The 21720-nt window shown below is 36.8% G+C and overlaps 1 protein-coding gene across 2 annotated transcripts in view; it reads right to left on the reverse strand.

The window, feature by feature from the left end:
- The window catches only part of LOC5577003 (somatostatin receptor type 2), a 234684-nt gene that overhangs the window by 44915 nt on the left and 168049 nt on the right, over positions 1-21720 (reverse strand). Inside the window, exon 2 of one of the 2 annotated variants that reach the window (XM_021849701.1) lies at positions 18347-18692. The exons of the other annotated variant lie outside the window; for it this stretch is intronic. The gene's annotated coding sequence lies outside the window, so the exon portion shown is untranslated. The remainder of the gene's footprint in view (positions 1-18346; positions 18693-21720) is intronic. 2 annotated transcript variants of the gene reach the window in all.

The raw sequence follows: 21720 nt of genomic DNA on the forward strand, positions 1-21720 counted from the left end.
ATAATTCAGTGCCTCTATTTATACAAGGTCAATAACGGCGCCGGCCACGTCCTTGCAGTCAGGTGGGATTGAGGGAAGGAATGTTAGTGTGTAACCATTGCTATTTGGAGACCGTGTTTGCCTCTGCATCTCCACAAAGGTTACTGGGAGGGATGTTTGTTAATGGGGAGGATCGTTGGGTCAAAGGATTCACTTTGATAAGCGATTAGACCATGATAAACAATGATTTGTGAGATATATACATGCTTATACGTAAATATAATTGTTCATATAATTTCTATGTAGAGGAAAATTATGCCGACACTTGAGGTGACGAACCATTCAAAGTTTGTTGAACAAATACCTAAATGTAACATTCCTACAGCTGTCAGTACGAAAGCATGTGTTATTATATTTTACTCATTTGAAAAGAAACAAAAGACTCAATTGGTTTGGACATCATAGAACACTCTTATTCTTATGCCGACACTTACAGTGGCGAACCATCCAAAGTTTGTTGAATAAAGTGAACCTTTCGCAAGTCCACACTTGTAGTGTCGAACCATTCAAAGTTTTTTTAATTACAAAAATAAAGGTATATAAGGGGTGTTCTGAAAAAAAAAATGTTAAACATAAATAAATCATGAATCAGAGTTTGTGTCGACACTCACAGTGACGAACCATCCATAGTTTGTTGAAACATCATATTTACATCCCACCATTGTAACGATTAAATGTGCAGTCATACATATTTTATAGATTAGAAATAGTAGCATGAAACGAGCTCACCAAATGATCCGTTATCCTTGACTGAGCAGCCACAATCCACTTTCAGCTTCACTCGTTTGCTCGGCTAGCACTCAGAAAAAAAAATAGGCGCGCGACCCGAAAAAAAACACGGACGACAGCTCGGGCTTTCTTGACGCACTGCCCAGGAGCAAGCGTCAAGGTCGTCGAAAGATCAAAAAGAACAAACCGATCGCGGCACTTTTTAACTTACTCCAACCGAACTCCCCGATCACGCCACTTTTTCACTTACTAGACCGACGCGCGACATGTTTGATCCTGCCCTCGTCGCTCGCTCCGGCAAAAGCAAGCGTCAAGGTCGAAAGATCAAACAGAACTCTCGAGCCAACTGGAATATATATGAACCATATATTGACTCTAATTTTGATGTTAACATTTCTTCACAAACCAAGGTTGATATTGAAAATGCCCTTGAAACTTTAACAAATTCCATTGTTGAAGCCTAAATGCAATTCCAAAATGTGAAGTAAAATTTGAATCCGTTATTATAGACGATGATCTTAAGCTCTTGATCCCTCTTAAAAACGTGAGGAGAAGGCAATTTCAACGCACTCGCGATCCTGTTATGAAAATTAAATGGCAAGATTTACAGAAAGAAATTAAAAAAACGATTTTCACAATTAAGAAACAAACAATTTGAAAATGAAATTGGTTTTAAGCCCTTTTGGAAATTATCTAAAATTTTAAAAAAAAACCTCAGAAGCCAATACCGGCATTGAAAGAGGAAAACAAATTATTACTAACTAATTGCGAAAACTCTCAAAAAATTGCTATACAGTTTGAAAGTGCGCACAATTTTAATATAGGACTTACTAGTCCAATTGAAAATCAAGTTACTCAAGACTTTGAAAATATTCTCAATCAAGAGAACGTTTTCGAAAATGTCTGGGAGACTGATTTGGAAGAAGTAAGAACTATTATTAAAGAATTCAAAAATATGAAAGCTCCTGGCGATGATGGAATTTTCTACATCCTCATCAATAAACTCTCAGAAAGTAGCTTATTATTCTCAGTTGATATATTCAACAAATGTTTTCAATTTCCTGACAAATGGAGAAATGCCAAGGTTGTACACATTTTAAAACCAGACAAAAATCCCGCAGAAGCTTCTAGCTATCGTCCAATCAGTTTGCTTTCCTCCATCAGTAAACTTTTTGAAAAGGTCATTTTGAACAGCATGATGGTCCACATCAACGAAAATTAATTTTTGCCAATGAACAGTTCGGATTCCGCCATGGAAATTCGACCACTTATCAACTTTTACGTGTAACAAATTTGATCCGTTCAAACAAATCTGAAGGCTATTCTACTGGTCTTGCTCTTCTAGACATAGAAAAAGCATTCGACAGTGTTTGGCATGAAGGTTTGATTGTAAAATTTAAAAACTTTAATTTTCCAACATACATTGTTAGAATAGCCTAAATTTATTTGTCAAATCGTACATTTCGGGTTTTTTATCAGAACTCCAGATTTTCCTTCGGTAATGCAAGAGTTTTCTTTATAGAACCTTTCGGTATTTCATCCAAAGATTCCACCAAAAAATCCTCCTGGATACCTTAGAAGAATTCCAAAAGAAGTTTCTGGAGGATTTCTCGGAGAAATTTTATCGCTTTTACGGCTTCTATAAAGCTGTAACTCAACACCTTAAACAGTAGCAACCTAATGTTGTGGAATAAAAGCCCCCATAATTTTCATCCAGTTGCTCTTATGCAATGTGTTTTGTTTTGCTGCTTTGTCGTTTGTTATACAGCGGATATACAGCAAAAAGCTATATAATAACAATAAGTGGCGCAACTGCATAGCCTGTTGGATGAAAACATTGCATTTGACGTTTCACACCCTTTTACAGCCTGATGAAGTAGTGTAAGCGTGGCTATAACATCTTATAGCACCATTATACAATATTACATGAACCATTTTCGATATAGAAGAAAACTGTGTCTTTTTTTGCCTTCGATATATACTGTGGTAGTAGCAAGGACAGCATCGAGACTTGTGGATGCAGAGATCGTGAGTGCGATCAGAAGCGGTGGCGAGTACTCTTATTGTGTAACTTTGGGAACATTGAATTCAAATACTTATGAATTGAGTTCCGGAAGCTAAGAAACAGCTTGAAAATAATATATAATCAATTATTTAGTGAAGCTGTATAAAAATTATTCAACAGCTACTTGTACCATAACTGAAAGAACCTCTGAGGGAAATCCAGAAAGAACTTCTGGAGGAATTCTTGAAGGAAACCCTGGAAGAATTCCTGAAGGATCTCCTGGAGGAATTTCTTAAGGAACTCTTGGAGGAAATCCTAAATATACTCATGAAGGAATTTCTGAATGAACTTCGGGAGCATTTCCTGAAAGAACTCCTGGAGGAATTCCCGAAGTAATTCATGAAGGAACTCCTGGAGCGATTCCTGAAAGAATTCCTGAAAAACTCCTGGAAGAGTTCCTGAAAGAACATTTGGGGAAGTGCTGAAGGAACTCCTGGAGGAATTCCTGATTGATTTCATGGAGGATTTTTTCTGAAGTAATTCTCAATGGAATTTCTGAATATACACATGGAGGATTTCCTGAAGGATTTTCTAGAGTAAATCCCGAAGTAAATCCAGGAGGAATTCCTGAATCAAGGAATTTGATTCCTAAAAATGTACGTTCGGCAACGAATAGAATTTAACACCTTAGTTTTCATATTCCGTGTAGTCAAGAGGATGGCTCCTCAATATTTGACAAGGCATGCAGGAGACCTCATATTGTTGAACTGCAGGAAAACATGCACGCAAAATTCGCTGTTCTATAAGGGTTATAGCTTGTTTAACCAACTACCAGAAGAACCAACAATCTGCGGGACTTCAAAAGCCTCTGCTCAATATTTGTAAAACAAATCAATAGAATAAACGACAGAGAGAAATCAATAGAATAAACGACAGAGAGAAATGGATGGGCATACACGGAAGTGGAGTCAGATTCAGGGATCTCTCATAAGCTGGTGGAAAACATTATCGAAAGATATCTGCTCGTAAACCTTCCATACTACAAAAGATGTGTATGGGTATGTGGTGGGCCATCCGAAGAAAAAATAAATGATCCAAAATGTTTGCATACAAATATCAACCGCAATGTCCATGGACCAATGCACGAGTTCACTATTTTGCGGTTTGAGCGGTGCCGAATTCATTGGTTGCCATGGTCCTAAAATAACACTGCGCCGCTAAGATAGTGAACCTGTGCATAGGTTCTTACCTACTCGCAGCAAGCTTTGTCCCAGTAGGTATGTTAGCTTGACCTTGAACTTGACTGGCCGCCCGTGGATGCTACTCCAGATTCGCCAGATCAGCTGCACTTACACAAGGGACCAACCGAATGACTGTTTGGGACCAATAGATACCCTGATCTTCTATTTTTGGGCAACAATGGCGCCTGCCACGTCAGATTGCAAACCAATGTGGGGAAGGGGGAGGAATTGGTGTTGCACTTATACTGGCCCACTGTAGAACCGTGGAGTCCGATTGCATCTACGCCAGTTAATGCGGGAGTGTATGGATTGGGGGAAAGGTATGGCAGAGAGGTTTGCTTTTGTGGTTAGCAGACTGCCTATGTATCATGCTTAAGGAAAGGCGTGCTATAATGATGGAAGAATGAAAGCGTTAGAGATACGGTTTCTTGTCCGTCTCTGGTTCTAGCGTTTGCTATGAACGAACAGTTTGAGTGTGATAGATTAAGAATGGAAGATATAAGCAAGTGAAAGATACAACTACAAAGTACGAGGAAATGGACGGGCCTGGGATTGAACCAATGACTTTCTGCTTATGGGTCAGAAGCGGTAACCATTAGACCACTAACCCCGTCTCTGTCCCAGTAGGGACGTTGAGTAAAAAACAATGTTATCGTAAAAAAGCCGAAATCCTTCTCGGGTGCGTTTCAGCTTTCTCACAATCGTTGATTACATAAAACTGTCACCTCTCTTTATATTGGTAATGCAGAGAGAACTCACAACTACACACACATGACAAAGAATATGCTGCCAGCCGTTCAGCCACCGGAGAGTCGAAAATATCGTTGCCGACGATATTTTTTGACTGCCCGGTAACATTCCGGTTTCACCACGGACGCGGCTCGGTAGCTTTGATGTGAACTCCACTCAGGCAAATGGACTATCGATAAACATAGGAACCCCTTATGAAAATTCGCCACAAGAAATCGGGTTGAAATTCATAAATTTGCCTTATGAAACCAGAATTTGAAGACAAAAAACGTTTAACGCGGCAACCTGGAAACGAACCAAGAACCTTGCGATCGATAGGCCCGAGCGTACACCACGCGCCAATCGACGCCTTGATCAGGAGTGATGCTAAAACGGTACATAAAGCGTTTGTATTGCAATAATCGATAAACCTTTCATAAGGCAAAATGTATGAAATTCGATAGTCCAGTTCGCTGCGTGTCTTGCACATAAACACAAGAGAGTAATTGAATACTTAACCCGGACGGGTCCCTGTCCAGACCCGGCACCGCGCAATGAGAATGGCCCTTAAATGTACAAGAAAATAATTACTCAGTGCAATATTCGAGAGGATGTGGATTTAAAAGAAATTTTAAAGAAGAGGAACCTATGGGGGGATTGCCATTTTTATTACATCCTAAACCATAACGTAAAACTTTCATTACGATGTTATTTAATTCGATAATAATTTGTAGTACTTCTTATGCTTCTTATATGAAGCGCAATATTACAACCAAGGTATCTAGAAGGTAGGTCGTTCAATGTATCAGAATCTTGAATTGGCCATTTTGAAATACCAGCTGGCGAGTTTGTTTTGGTTTCAAGATGCTAACTTAAGAAGTGCATCCAGACATTTTTCACTGCTACACTCCATCTCGTTTCGTTCGTCTTTTTAATTCACCGTGTCATGGAAGAAATTTAGCATCCAAGTAGCTTCTCCTCGCTTTAATCAATAAAACACTTGCATTTTACATCCTCTATAACATACGAAAAAGTTAGGCGTTACTCAGAAATGTGGGAGAAAATTTTCACATTACCGGTAGGATTTGTTTTCTGTGGTAAACAAGCCCTAACAATCCCATAGAAACGATACATGCAAACATACTCGTTAGCTAGCCAGATCGCCAGCTGTCACTTCTACCTCCCCTGTAGCTGACCTCACCTCGCACCCACTGACTGCTTTGATAACTGAACCTCCCTTCAAGAAATCTCGATTACAACAGTGACATTCGTGACAAGTATGATGTAGATTGATTATGATGTGATATTATTTTTGAACTTATCGCAGTGTATATACGAAGCATATAGATGAGAAATTCTAACACAGCATTAAAAGGTGAAATACGCAACAACAAATGCATTAATTCTACTCCACTTAGTTTTTTCGTAAATGTGTTGTTTATTTAGTTGGACATTGTTAACATGCAACTTTCTTAAAGTTAGCATATAAAAAAGTACAAGATGTTGTTTTGCAAACGGTCAACGGTCAATCTTAACGTTTCAACACAACCCTGAAAAATTGCCACTCCCATAGAAAAAAGTTCCAAAGCGAAAAAAATTACAAATGTTTCCAAAGGAAATCCATCACCTGCTAAGCGACTGTCCATTAATTACGTGAGTCGTTTATGGAGTTTTTTTTTCTTATGAATACAATAGTACAGTAGTTCATTCACAATTAGGCTTGCTTATCGGACGCAAAATATTAATCCAAAAACCTGATTTAAAATATTTTAGCTGAATCCATTGTTGTTTCGGTAATAACATAGCACGTCTAGTTTTTGAGATATTTGCTGTTAAAAATGCATTATTTAGCATTTTAAATTCGAATTGCATGCAAGTTAACAGCTTGTACGATAATTTATTTGTTTTATCTACCACAGAATTTAATTTTTATGTGTTAAAGAGAAAATAATAGTTTTTTACTAGGGGGTGCGGACTCGAAGATTAAGGTTATTCAAATTGAACACAATCTTTTCCACGAGTGCTAAACGTTGTGTGTTCACTTGTCTCGTAGGAAACCACATTCAAAATGCACACTTAAAATACTTCAAATTAACCCATTGAATAGACTTAATCAGATAGTTTCTGGTCGTATATTAGTTAGAAACATATTTTGAGCTATGCATATTTTGGACCAAGCACAACCATTCTTTGACAGTTGGCGATCTTTGTGTTACATAAATTGTATAACAATTTTTAGCGTATCGAAATCACAACCGTACATTTCTAGGCCTACTCTGATCATTTTTATGAAAATTTTAGTTTGACAGCAGCCTGACTGCTTGTAGATTTTCTGCTCGCATCTCTCAGGTTTTAACAAAGTTCATTATAATATTGCTGCTCAAAGTTCTATTTGTGCGACGGGATCAGCCTAAGTTAGATTAGTAATAATAACTTTACGGAGTTTCTATCGATTTCTTTTTAATTTCAGTTTTGGAAAGCAAATTGATTTCAGTTTTCCTTAAAAAAAGAAAATTCAAAAAAGGTGGTTCTTGACGAGGAGGGGTTATTGTGAAAAAAAATAAAATTGAACGTGCAATTTGGAAACTTTGTTTGCTAAAAATTAAAACACAGTTTTACATAAAACTATAGTTTCTTCGGTAAAGATTGGCATCATGGATAGGGCTACTAAGTTGCACATTGATTAGTTGGGAATTCCACTGCATGATGGAGCTATTACAAAAAAAAATATTATTTTCTGATCCCGTGAGTTCTATAATTTTAGAAAACTATTTTTCAAGATAATTGAAAAAAAAAATCCATGTTCGAAATATACAACTAGTGGGCATTAACAAAAAAGATACAGCTCCTCAAGATTCTCTGCGGTTGTATTGACCCCCGGAAACAGACGAGGAATTAACTGTTATATAATAATGCTTTACAAAAATTATTTTATCTTGTCATATAAACGTAACGTAATTTGTAACTGTTACGTGGTGGAACATTTCAGAAAGCGGCATAAGATTCAACAATCAGAAATTTACAAGAGACACATGATTTGATCTTTCAAGAAACATATTTGCGCTACATCAATTTTCCGAGACTGTGATATAGTTCTTAATTGGAGAGTTGCAGATTTTCAAGAAGAAAATTAATTACACTCTATTGAACAGAAGACAATATAAATTTACCATTATTAACGCTGTACGGTTCAATGACCACTTTTAACCAGTCTTTGAGAAGCCTCCCGAGAGGACAAATAAGGTTTCCTCCGATTAAATTTCCCACAGAAACATAAAACGCTTCCTGTCATTTTCTCCGATCGCTTATCACTCGTTCGTTTTTCATTTCCCCCTAAACAACCCAACGTTCATTCAATCCTAATGGTACCTATTTCATTACATCGCCCTCTCAGCAAAGAAAAATGTGCAATGGCTTCCGTTCCGTTGCTAACCGCGAAACCATTTTATTGGTCACGTAAACACGCAGCGTAAACCTTTTCTCTGGCTGCCAAAAACGCCGCCACCACCGGTCCCGGGCTCGGAGGTGCTTGAGATGACACGTTGGCCGATCCCTTTCCATTTGACCGTCGCACTAAGGGGTATTTAGACAATCTAGCTGGTCAAAACTAATTCAAGAGATTTTCCGTTTTCTCTATGTTCGAAATGCATTTTTAACGGTACTCTGATGAATGGATTATATATGGATGCAATGCTTGTAGATCTGTTGACTTGTATTTCAAGTAATTCTTGGATAATAGTGGATTATAATTGAATAAGCCCATTCAGGTATCAACCTTGCTCATAATTCTTCGGAAGATCACTGGTTTCGCTTGTTGTCAGCACTTTTACAACTTTGAACATTGGTAAATTTCAAAACTTAACGGAATATATTTTCATGAACCAATCTGGGTATAAATGTTCATTAGAAACCTTCGAGAGATCAGTAATTAGGTTTATAGATCTATGGGTCTGATTTCCTTGGAATACATGGCTTATATAAAACATCATGTTTTTGTGTTGATTTTTGCTTTTGATAAAAATAAGCAGCTTAAATTTACATTTTTTTAAACCCAGATTTGGAGGTAATGCAGCCCTGGAATAGACTCTTATAAGAGAAAAAATAAAAGTATGCAACTCAATATGCAGAACTTTATTTGAAACTCTGAATAAGCTTTTACAATAACTTTTGACCAGCCAAATTTGCCAAATACCCCTTAGTGCGTCGTTGTTGATTGCTAGATGGATTCCTAAAAGCCCTCACCATCAAAAGCTTGTGACAGGCCAACGCAAACACGCTTCTCCACAAAGTGGCAAATGGTGATTCGTTCGGGAAACGGCAAGGAACCTATTGTCGTTATTCGGTTGGAACGCATCTGAAACGCCACCGTATCGACAGGTTTGTTCAATCTGACATGGATACTTCTTTCCTGTCGGTCAGATTGACACGAAATTGAGGTTTGGCTTTCGTCGAAGAAAGTAATCCCGCCAGAACCATTGAATGGATTCCGGCATGATGAGGGTTCCATGATAAAATAGCACTTAGATGGGTGTTGAAATCGGACGACAGAATTTATTGCCGTATTGCTTGGAAATATTTCAGGAAAGTGTGGGTCAGTTATCATCAGGGAACGGTTGGATGCTCAAGGTAACGACGAGAGAAATATCCGTACATAATTTGTGATGCACGGTATGGGAAACGTTTGGCCTTTTTTGTCCATTAAGTCCATTAGATAGAATTGCTGACAAAGGAACGAATTTGTTTATGGAAAATTTTAACTTCATTTCACCGGGAAACTGATATCCTGAGCAAATATTGTCTACTGAACTCCATGAGATTTTCTCATACGAATGTATTGCTGAAACGGTGGTATTTTTCTTGAATTATTTCTGTTGTACGTTGAAAATTATGGAAATCATTCATTCCAAATACTTAATACCTGATTTGACATATAATATTGTTGCTCGTTATTTTAGCATGTGAATTTCATGTGGTAGGTAGGAAGATATTCTATGTTCTGGGAAGTCAAGAAAATTTCCAGCCCGAAAAGATCCTTGACCATGCTGAAAAGCACATTGAATTAAGACTGGCCCTTAAACAAAAAAGTTGTAAAACACAACCGGGCACTCCCTAGATATGAGTCTCAAGGCACACACGCAATGATAGCGGAACGGCAACGAATTCAGTTCCGAAAAGCAAGATTCATTGCATCTCGTTTTAATGAAAGTATCTATCCCCCTTGTATGCTTTTTCAGTAACGCTTTCCTTACCATGACTCTGAAATCATGATATCCAGAAGCTATAAAATCATATTCGCGATTAGATTCCCGTTAACGAGAACTCTGTTCATACGCGCTGTCAAAAGTAGTAACGCATGCGCATTAAAAACGAATATACAGTAGTCATCAGAACAGTTCTGAATGGAAGCCGGCAATTCAATTTTTGCTTTCTAAAGATTTATTAGTTGGCATGTGAGATATTTTCTACCTGGATCAGAAAATTACTCGTTATTTCCGTTGCTGTTCCTGCAAAAATACTGTCTGATTTGGCGCTGAAAATTTAATATCCCCCCGAGAGCGCAGTTTTGTGTAGCTTCCTTGCCTTTTTCGGATTGTGCAATTTGCGGATATACAATTCAGTTGGCTACTATGAGATTCATCGCTGCAGTTTATGTATAATTTTCATTTTCATTTCGTTTTGCAGCGTTTGGTGGGGCAATAAGAGCGCAAGTCAATCCAAAGCCGATTATAGGAGGGGAAAATAGGATAGACTTGGCACAATAATGCTATATGTAATGAATCCGTAGGTCAAACAATTCAATTGATTATTTTAGAGCCTACGAGCAAAGTGATTCAATATTGAAATAGTATTTTTAACATACAAAAATATATATGAAAGGGAAAAACAATATTTGGAAAAAATATGTGAACCACTGATCAAATCTAATATATTTGAAAAATAAACATAGAATGGCAACATGAAAGAATTTATTTTTTTATGTTGCTAGCCGTACAGTGAATACTGTCCGAAGCTCTAAACTAGACTTAAGATAGGAAAAAGGACGTAATCCTTCTGAAGCAGTTCACCAGACGTACACGGAAAGATGGCTTCCAAGAAGACACTGTTGCAATCTGTTTCAGAAGGTTACGGTAGAAGGTGGAAAACGTTCTTTTCACACTATCACTTCACTTGATAACTATTAGATTACTTCATAGCACTATTCACTAGTATTGATATCACCATCTTTATTATCAACAGAATTTCTACTAACAGCGTCACCATTATCAATACCAATTTTGTTATTAACATCACATCTATAATCCAGACACAGCACAATACTACTGCTTCGTCAAGTTTAAAGTATAATATATAATCAAATATATAATCAAATAATAATCACTGTAATAAATAAATCATATCAACACTCAATATCATTATCTTTATTAAAATAAAAGCAGGGTTCTTGTTGCGTAAATCACTAATATTCACAATATCACCAACTAGGGTAGAAGCACCGGTTTTGGCCATACGCCAATTGTAGCCATAGTGGATTATACACCGTTTTACATAGCCAAACATCATGAAACCTTTCGTATTGAGTAGATCACATTCCCATGATGGAGCTACATTCATTTACACGTCCAAATTGATTCAAAACATAAGAAAAACAATTAATTTTCCTTATAATTTTAACTCCCTTACACCTAATTTGGCCAGGGTACTCCTAATTTGGCCACTCTCATGAGAAATCAATGCGATTGGCCAATTTAGGAACCGAAGTTAAATCTCTGGCCAAAACTGGTTCTGGTGGCCTATATCAACCACCGAGATTTTCACAGCGGAGAATGGTTTTGGCTCAGTTTTGGTATTTTACATGCATAATATGGATTGAAAGCTTACATTTGACATATTTGTAGTATAAATGCGGCTTCCCATCTAATTGTTATTGACTTTTTCTCTTAGGCTGGCCAAAACCGGTGCTTTTACCCTATAATCACTCTAATAATCACCATCTTTGTAGCTTACTACCATTAACCACACAAACTTATTCGACACAATAACGTCATTTCACTATCACATTATCACTATTTTCTTAGTAACATGATAAAAACCAGCAACGGAATTATTAATATATCTTCTTAAGGTGATCCCGCCGAGGGGCCGAAGGCCGCAATAATAATGAGAACAATGTCCTGCAACAATGAAGCGCATCGCACAGCAATCACAGGTACAGATTACACTAAAGTGACCTAAGAACACTGTTCAGGATTACCATGATTATGTAAGTTACCGTTTCCGCTTACTTGTGATAGTCTTCCTCTATATCCTATGAAATGCTATTTGAGTCCGGAATCTGTTAACTGCTTCGGAATGTTGCAAAGTCTTGCCTAAGATTAGTGGTACGTAGCTATGAAGCAAGAAGAAGAATTTAAGTATTTTGTATCAGTTGTGTCTATCAATATGACTGATAAACTGTTATCATTCTGCACACTATTGCTAAAAAATATAAATTTCTGAGAAAAAAGAAAAAAGCATTGATTCACATACAGTTGTGCTCAGAATAATAGTTGTGAAAGCCGATTTTTAAACAAAATGCTCAACTTTGGCATGCTGCAGCTTTGTTTCCCTATGAGCAAAATTTTGGTAGAGAACTACAAATATACTTAACCCATATCCGCCCACCGTCCTAAAAATAGGACAGAAGCCCCAAACGCCCCGCGTCCTATAAATAGGACAGTACTTGTAGTGCAAATATCTTGAATATAAAGATGTTTACGAGAAAAATGTCTTCTGCAAAGTTGATCACAGGACTGCTGACTTCCACTTGGTAACTATTTTAATTCAGAATTAACTCACCAGGTAGCGCACAGACGCCAACAAATGTTGCATCTATAAGCAAAATATTTGCTTCGTTTATATCTCCGTCCAGCAATGAGATACAAAATTGGTGTCTTCGACAAAGTTGAATAACTAAATAATACCTATTCGCAAAGAACCTTATAAATTCGGAAAACACTCCCAAAATGGCGCTAGTGAGCCAAAGCTTTATTTGCTTATATCTTAGTCCAATTACAAAATAGGTGTCTTCGATAAAGTTGATCAACTAAATGAGACCTATTCGCCTAAATCCTTATAAGTTCAGAAACACTCAAAAGATGGCGCTAGTGGTCGAACATTTTAATTGTTCATATCTCAGTTCAGTGATGAGATACAACATTGGTGTCTTCGACAAATACGTTCAACTGAATGAGATCTATTCACCCGAAAACTTTTTAGTTTGGAAAACATTCACTAAATGGCGCTAGTGGGCAAAGATTTTTTTTGCTCTCAGTCAAGCGATTAGATACAAAGTTTGTATCTTGGACAATGTTGAACAACTAAATGAATCCTATTCGCCTAGAACCTTATTAGTTCGGAATACACAAACAAGGTGGCGCTAAAGGTCAATTTTTTTTATATCTCAGTCCAGCGATGAGGTTCGAAATTGGTGTCTTCGACAAAAGTGTTCAACTAAATGCGATCTATTCGCCCCGAAACATATTAGTTTGAAAAACACTCCCAAGGTGGCGCTAGTAGACAAACATAGTATTTGCTTATATCTCAATCCATTGATTGGATACAAAGTTAGTGTCTTTGACAAAGTTGAACTTAATGAGACCTATTCGCCACTACTGGGCACACATTTTATTCGCTTATATATCAGTCCACTGATTAAATCCAAAGAAAGCTATTCGCCTAAATCTTTCTTAGTTCGGAAGTCATTTTCATGATGGCGCTAGTCGGCAAATATTTTATTCGCCTATATTGAAGTCCAGTGAAGAAAAATTTGGTATCTTCGTAAACGATGATCAACTGAAGGAGATATTTTCGCAAAAAAACTTATTAGCTGGGAATTGCTTTTATGTGCAAAACATCAAGGAAACAACCAATAAGAAATTGGTCTGCCTAGATCAAATCAATGGCTACTTACTATCAAGTCGAGCAATAATCGCTTATTTCGGATGCAATGCTCCTTACATTTTTAGATGAACCTTGAACCATTTATTGGAGGCTAAAAGAAGAAAACACGTGTTTTCTAGCCGTCGAATGAAACAGATGATCTTTTGAATCTCTAGTGTCAAAAATCTTGGACCGCGTGGATTCGGTTCTATCGGTGAATAAGACCATATGCAGTAACTTCAATGTTTTAGACGAATCATGTTGGCTTCAAATATTCACGTCTGTAAAGCACGTAACAGTTGGAGTGCAATATTTGACTGTCATTGGACTTAAGGTCTAACTTTTGATTAGCACTAACGAAATTCTGATATTGCCAAATATATATTTCGATCGCTGTCAGATCCGAACCACATTGTATACTAATAACTTGACCGAGAAGTCAGCTGGTAAGTTTTATAGAAACTTTTTGAAGACTATTCTGAAACATCTGTAGGTTTTTTTATAATCAAAATATTTGACGTAAGATTTTATTTTGTTTTTGATATAAAAGGTGTAAGTGGGCATAATTGTACATGTACATGTATGGAAATGTATGTATTCTTTATCAGGATACGTCTATAAATTACGTCACGCCAAGTTTGGCCATATTCATCCTCCTCAATTTTTCTCTAAGGAGTGTATCGAAAAGTAGTCGCAAACATTCAAAACGGTATATCTCAGAGCATAGTTCATCTTTTTAAAAGCTTTTTTCACGCAAATCTTAATCATGTCATCAAATTTTGAAGCAACTAAAAAAATATTGAATAATATGCAATCTTAATATAAATACAACAAGGTTTATAAAGCATAAAAAGTAAAATCTTGCACAAAATTACATTTTTGAAGTGTCTTCTGAAGATTCGATGATTTGTATTGAACAAAATGTATATCAAACAAAATAGGTTGAAAAGCTTATTCTATCGGAAAATATGTTTACTTCACACAGCACGTAAAACGGATTTCAAAAAAATAAATTATTGCTCTAAGAAAGCTCAATTATTGAAATAAGGTCGGTTTTAGGAAGTCACTTTTGTATAATCAACTTTTGAAGCTCTATCATTTATAGTGTCAATTATATAGAGTACAATTTTTTGCTTACGTTACTTCATAAATATGCAAAGAAACTTTTCCAATCAAAAAACAATGTTTTATTCGTGACAATCGTTCGATATTACCATTAACGTGTAGAAAGAAAAAATCAAAAACCGAGGCCCTTAAAAATCGACTTTTTTCAATTTTTGTATTTGTTCTCAAATGCTTGTTTATGTATTTTTCGAAATATTTTTCACACTATGTCATGAGAGTTGTGGTACAGAATATATTAGCATGAACAAAACCCATTTTTTCTTAAAATTTAACACATTTATTAACATATCATTTTTTTTCAGAGGTGTGCAAGATTTTCATCGACATCTGTTAGTAATTTGCAAAATTATCATACAAAATGCCACTTTATTGAAACAATATCACCGCATCATAATTTTTAAATACATTGTAAAGCATTTCTGAACAAAAATTGTTTGTAGGTTGAACCCAATATTTTTGAGACTGATTTGAATGTTTGCGACTACTTTTCGATACACTCCTTATATTACACTTTTTGTATAGATTTCAATTTTTTTATGGGTAGTCACGTTTCCTTGTAACCCCCTTCTTCCACCATCTGTACGGGACGTAATTTATGAATTACCCCTCAACTGCAGTTTTTTTTCAACTTGTTTACATTGTAATGGGATGAAGAGCATGAAAATATATTTGATTAATCTTGAAAATAAACTTATAGAACAACTAGATATGGACGACACACTTTCAAGACTTTTTTTGGATTCCCACCATAGACTTGAATTTTTTTGGTGAAATTAGGTTTAATTTATGGGAATACGACTATGAATAACAAAAACGAAGCTGAATTCCAATTGTGAGATACCTTGGGCGGTAACGGGTTAATTTCATTAGAAAAAAAATATGAAATTTTTCATACTACCCATTAAAAAGTTAAGCACCAGGTTAAATCGCTAAACATAAAAGTAGTTTTTGTTTTGTAATTTTTTGTGTAGCAACAATTCGGTTAAAAATGGCTTGCTTATACATTCATAGCTTGAGTGGAAATTGTTGCAACGATGAGCAAAAAAAAATTCAAACACACAAAATATAGCTGATATTTATAGATACATACAATCATATCTTGTAATAATGTTTGTAATGTATTTCTTAGTTAAATTTGTAACTGTATAGAAATATTGGAACTACAAACATTTTGAAAACATTGTTTTGGGCATATGCTGGAAAATCTTTGCCTTTTACTCCATTTTTCCACAATTGACCTTATAAGAATTCTAGTTATTTTTATCAATATGTGAAATTTTGTCCCGTCTTGGAGCAAACTATATCTAGCCACTTGATGCTGGCAGAGAGTTCCTCCTGCTGCGCTGGTTTTCCGATCCGCGCTGTTCTCTATCCAGTCTCGAATTCTACTTAGGCTATCCCCGCGATTTGCTTGGCTCCTCTTCGGCGATAATCGAAACTTCCAACAGCCTTCGTTACTCGTCTAAGAACTTCTTTTCTCTGTGATTCTATTATAGCTCTGTTGGTAAGCGCGTGGAGTTGACGTTTCAGAGATCGTTTGTTCGATTCCTGACGTGTTTTGTTTATGTTTAATTCATTAATTTTTTTAATGCTCTTAATCTATCGAAGACACGATTCATATTTTTAGTCGGCTCAGTGCTCCCGAACGAAGATTCACCCGTAACGAAGGAGTCGTATTTGTTCGTCATGACGCCGAGCCTATGTGATCCGATCTCTGCGGCAAATCGTCATCCAATAGTTTCGTTGCCGATTTTTTTTCCATTTGACGGTGACGATAGGGATAGGGACTCCTTAAGAAACTCCTCTCGAAATCTGTAGAGGAATTCCTGTAGAAATCCCTGGAATAATCTTTGGAAGAATCCCTGAAGGAAACCATGAAAGAAATCCTGGCAGGAGTTTTCGAAAATATCCCTGAAACCCAATCGGAATCGCTCTAAAAAATCTAGTAGTGATCCAAAGTTCTTCCTGAAGACATTCTTGAATGAATACTTGGCAAGATTCATAGTGAAATCCCTGGAGAAATCGCAGTATGGATTACGGTAGAGATTGTCTTGGATGAATTCCTGGTGAAATCCATGGAGGAATCTTCGAATGAATTCCTGGAAAAAATGTATGGAAGAGTCTCTGAAGAAATTCCTGAGAATGTACCACTGATCGATCTCATAAATGCTAATCACGCTTGTAATCCATAGTTCTTTCCCAAATCAGAATTAAGAACTGCACCAACGATTTTCAACCGACTACAAAAATCAATTAAGTTTACTATAATCTGGTAAAAATCACTGACCAGTGCAGTAAAAGTGACCATGTCCATAGTAGTCTCGACTACATAGCATTGTTTTCAATCCGTGACACTCACCTTACAACACAGTGTGCTCAAAAGTACAACGCCAAACTTGTCAAATCAAGAATGTTGTCATAAATGCTGCAACTGTGGTTAATTAAACCGAAAATATTTTCTTGTGTGGTGATGTTGACTATGTTCTGGTAGAGTTAACATATTAGTGTAGTCGGTTGAAAATCGTTGGTGCAGTTCTTAATTTTACCATGGATTCAATAGTTTCTACTATAAAATTCATTTCAGTGCACACTTTTCGTTGACAAATCCAGTAATAGCCGCTTGCAACAGCCATTTCACCAATAAAATAAAAAAAAAAACACAAGTTTCACATCACAACATAAATTTTCAATTTTCTTTTAATCAGCGTATTCAATCTACCGCAATTCAACAAAACACATAATATAATTCGGCGACCGTTTGACTGCCACGTAATTTCACAGAAGCACAAAACAACCAATTATGGTCACCAAAATTAGTCTTGCAAGTTAGGAGAGTGGTTTTTGTCGGGCATCAGCATTTATTGGACGAAACCAATTGTTTATTTTCGTTACGTGGTTAGGATTTCTAACCTTATGATAAGAGGGAAAAAGTGAACCAAAGAGCGGCCCCCTTTTAGCCCTTTTAGGACGGATGTATTGGTCCAGTTGGCAGCATGAAATCAAGGACGAAAAATAAGTTGTTATCTATGCAGCAAAAATATAAACAAACAAGAATTTTTAAATATGGAACGACTCAGTAAAAATTGGGATACTAGATTATGCACTGTGAAAAAGATTATGACTTCTTTCAGCCAATCTTCAAAATATGTTTTTGTATGTTATCACTATTTCCGGTCAATCGCGAATAGAAATGTGCACTCAGTGTAAACTAAGCTAATCTTCGCTCTCACAGAAAGATTTGCTTTTAGAGCTGATCTTTGAGATCTTGGCTACGCTGGTAGATTGAGTGAATTGAACTCAAGGAGAGTTTGGTGAAACTAGAATATCTTATACATCCCAAAAAACTTATTAAAATATGTTGCTCTTTCTCTGACTCTTATGGTAAATCTTTACACATAAACTTTGATTCGTTCGTAAAATATGTATAGAAAAAATCGCCTTGAAAGGGTTTGAGCATGGCTCTATCTGAAGCTAGCTTCAGCACGTACAAGGAGCTCGGCAAATGACACGGAACGAGAATCGCAACAAAAACAAGCGGTTAAATAATTGCTTTTCCTACCTTTCCTATTGAAGCACTCCGAGGATCCGACAGTTGTTCCTAGCATCTGAAGAACCAGTTAAGATATCTGGCTGACTACAATTTGATGGAAACAGCTCCGGCACAGCTTCGAGCACGCTTCTTCGCCGATGGGTGGTGGAAATAGAATATATCTGCTTCAGTCTTTGTTGACCCAGGTGTGCCTCTACAGTCAGTGATGGAAAGGCGAGGTTGAAGCAGTTTGTGAAAGGTGCGCCCAAAGAACCTTACTTCAGAGTGGAGCTTTTAGGCTGTGCGTGTTTATCTTTCCCAGCTTCGAGGTTCGGTTCGAGGAAATGTAACATAATTCATCCATTTTTGGGTCATCCTAAAACGAAAAGCAGAAAGGGGAAACGGGTTGGATGAATGGAATGAGGTAACGATTCATTTCCTCTCAACTGGTGTAAGTAATTCTTAGGCGCGATATGAGTTATTATACGGGAAAGGATTAAGCAAAGGTGGGATGACTCGTGACCTACATTGCATTAGTGGAATGGTGAATATTCTCGCTCATTTATCTTGTAAATGGAGGCGGAATTATAAGATACTTTATCAAAAAATTTGCCACATCATCTAATGTTTCTTGAGCCTGCTTTACTGTTTCAATGCTTACATGCTTACATAATAAGTAGCTGAGTCTTTTTTTATTTATTTGTTTCTGTTATTTATAATTGATTGGTAGATAGTATATTGAGCCACGAATAATAATCCCTTCGTTGTTTTGTGTTAAACCTTTAAATTTTTCCTAATTATGAAAGTCCTATTCATAAATTTCTGTAAAATCGTAAATTTGACATTATATGAATTTTAATGGTTCACATTAAATAAATTGTATTGGTTGACTTATTAAAGTATGTTTGTTGAATTTCTGTTAAAACATTTCGCATAAATTTTTTTTCCTAATAGAAAACAATGCGCGATCATTCGTGTGCTATTTACAAATTGTCTTTTTAATGAAAAAACAATGTGTTCAATGTACGTATAGAAAAACATATTTTTATTGATTTCAAAAGAAACCTCTTAATGGATGAACAAAACTAAACGACTAACACCATAGTTGAAGAAGTGAATTGATAGCTTTTAAAAACGAATTCTATTCAATATGGATGTTCATAAGAATGTGTTCAACACTATTTGTTACCTAACCACGTTCAAACAATCGCCATAGTCAGACATAGCCATAACTCAAGCTGACGTTCCATTGAAAAGTTTTGCCCTATCCGATGCTTTTTCTACTATAGGTACCATTCAGCCTTTTTCAGCCAGAAAACAATCCTAGGTCCGCGAAGCAGAAGCAAAAAAAGGAACAGAACGGACATGCCTTTCGACACTTTTTCTGGCGACACTATTATTGTATTCCGGTGGCATTTTAAGTATGCTAATGAGATGGTTTCTATCACGACCGCGACAGGGCGTCACCCTGGCCTCACTTCCGTCGCTTCCTTCGCACAAAAGCGTGTCAGCTTGGATGGGACAGGATGGTCTTTAAAATAACCGGAACGTCAGGACACTAAAGGTATGCGGTATTTCGAATGATTCCGTCAACTAGTGTTCGATACGACATTCTACGAAATCCCAAAATTTTCACTTATTCCTACAACAAACAAACGAACTATAGAGATAGATTGTTGAAATCATATTAAAAAATTCTACCTTCTTGAAAATAAATTAAATCATTCTTACGATTTCTTAATTTAAGACTTGCACGGGGGGAGATAGACGTAGCGGTAGACGCGCAGCTATACAGCAAGACCAAGCTAAGAGTCGTGGGTCCGAATCCCACAGGTCGAGGATCTTTTCATATTTCACTCGACGTTTTCTCGACATAGAGTACCTTCGTAACCACCATCAGTTGACTTTAAAAAGGTACCAGTTATTTGTCATAAATGGACAATGCTGAATTTGGAACCATGCCGGAGATATTTCAGGTTGTACTGGGGTCACAAGGGTATCAAATTTTGGAAATGTGATATTTTTTTTATTGATTGCAGTTGAAACAACAAAGTTTATATGTTGAACATTAGCTAATGATCGATTGTCGATGCTAACGTCGATTTGTCCAAAACATACCGTCTAAACTCGATAAGATCAGATTTGGCCACTACAGGCACAAGATCCACGAGAGCCTCTTTGGGGACATTTCCATTTTTTGTCCAAAAAATAAAAGCATTCGGAGAGAGTCTTCGGATCTTGCAGTTTACGAACGTGGGTAAGATTTTTGGATGCGGAAATCAGAAAAAGTCAGAAAGGCAAGAAAAATTTGCTTTAATATAAACTTCATTGCGAAGTAAATGTTGAGTGTCGGTAACAGGATACGTTATTCTACTTATGGCCAATGGCAAAATTGGCTTATTGTGGCTGTTCGGGGCACGTCAGGAGTTAATCATCAATGTTAACTTCCTTTTTCCGATCAGCCTAGATAGCCGCGTAGTGTCGGTAGCGGTTGTTTCAACTGGCTAAGAATTAACACTACGGACTGCCTGTTCCGGTGGTAAAAGTCCACCTAACAGGTGACCCCTAATTCATGCGGCTTTAAACTTACCGTGCCTAAGAATGAATGGTTAGGGGGGTCTAAATAAAACCTAACCGAAAACGGAGCCTGTGGAGCACCAGGGCGCCTTCTACAGTATTGTGCTCTTCCTGTTCTACCCGGAGCAATGGTGGTGACCTTGTGTTTCTCTGAGATAATCGGCTTCCCTTCATCAGTCTCAAGCCTGAGGCTTAATAAGGGTGGGATTATTAATACGTTGTAATTTAGTTTAAATTTTCACCTTAATGGTCTCGCATTATGCGTTTTACACAGTGCATTCTGTGCTTTTAAGAGATACCGATCTGGTTTTTTCGCTGCTGGTCTTTCGTGCTGAGATTGCGAAAAGCTTAATCCTGCCTAGTTTGGGTAGTGGCTACGGTTAGGATAGCTTAGTTAGACCAATCTTCAGCATAAAATATCAGCAACGATGATTCTTTGTAGACTCATGCAAATGGTACAGCTTAAGTGGCGCTAGTTCAAAAACCTTACTTTTGTGAGCTTTTATCTAGATAACCTTGTGGACCCAGTTTTTGCTACTTTCAGAAACATGAAATGGTAAACTCACGTGACATGCCTCGTGCATGCGTGCTCGTAAATAGATGCATGTGATGTCACAATTGATATTTCTGTTCATATATCATATATTCAATAGGAAATACGTCTTTCGTTTTGTGGTGTATTTACCACATGATGAACCATCCCCAATGGATGGTGATTCCGATTATGGAACTTCTTATCACCTGATATGTAACTGTCCAATTTTCGCGTAATTGCGATTCCAATTACTTGGTAAACACTTATTAAGTGAAACTGATTTCAGAAACCT

The sequence above is a fragment of the Aedes aegypti genome, chromosome 3, assembly GCF_002204515.2.
Source record: "Aedes aegypti strain LVP_AGWG chromosome 3, AaegL5.0 Primary Assembly, whole genome shotgun sequence".
Lineage (NCBI taxonomy): Eukaryota > Metazoa > Arthropoda > Insecta > Diptera > Culicidae > Aedes > Aedes aegypti.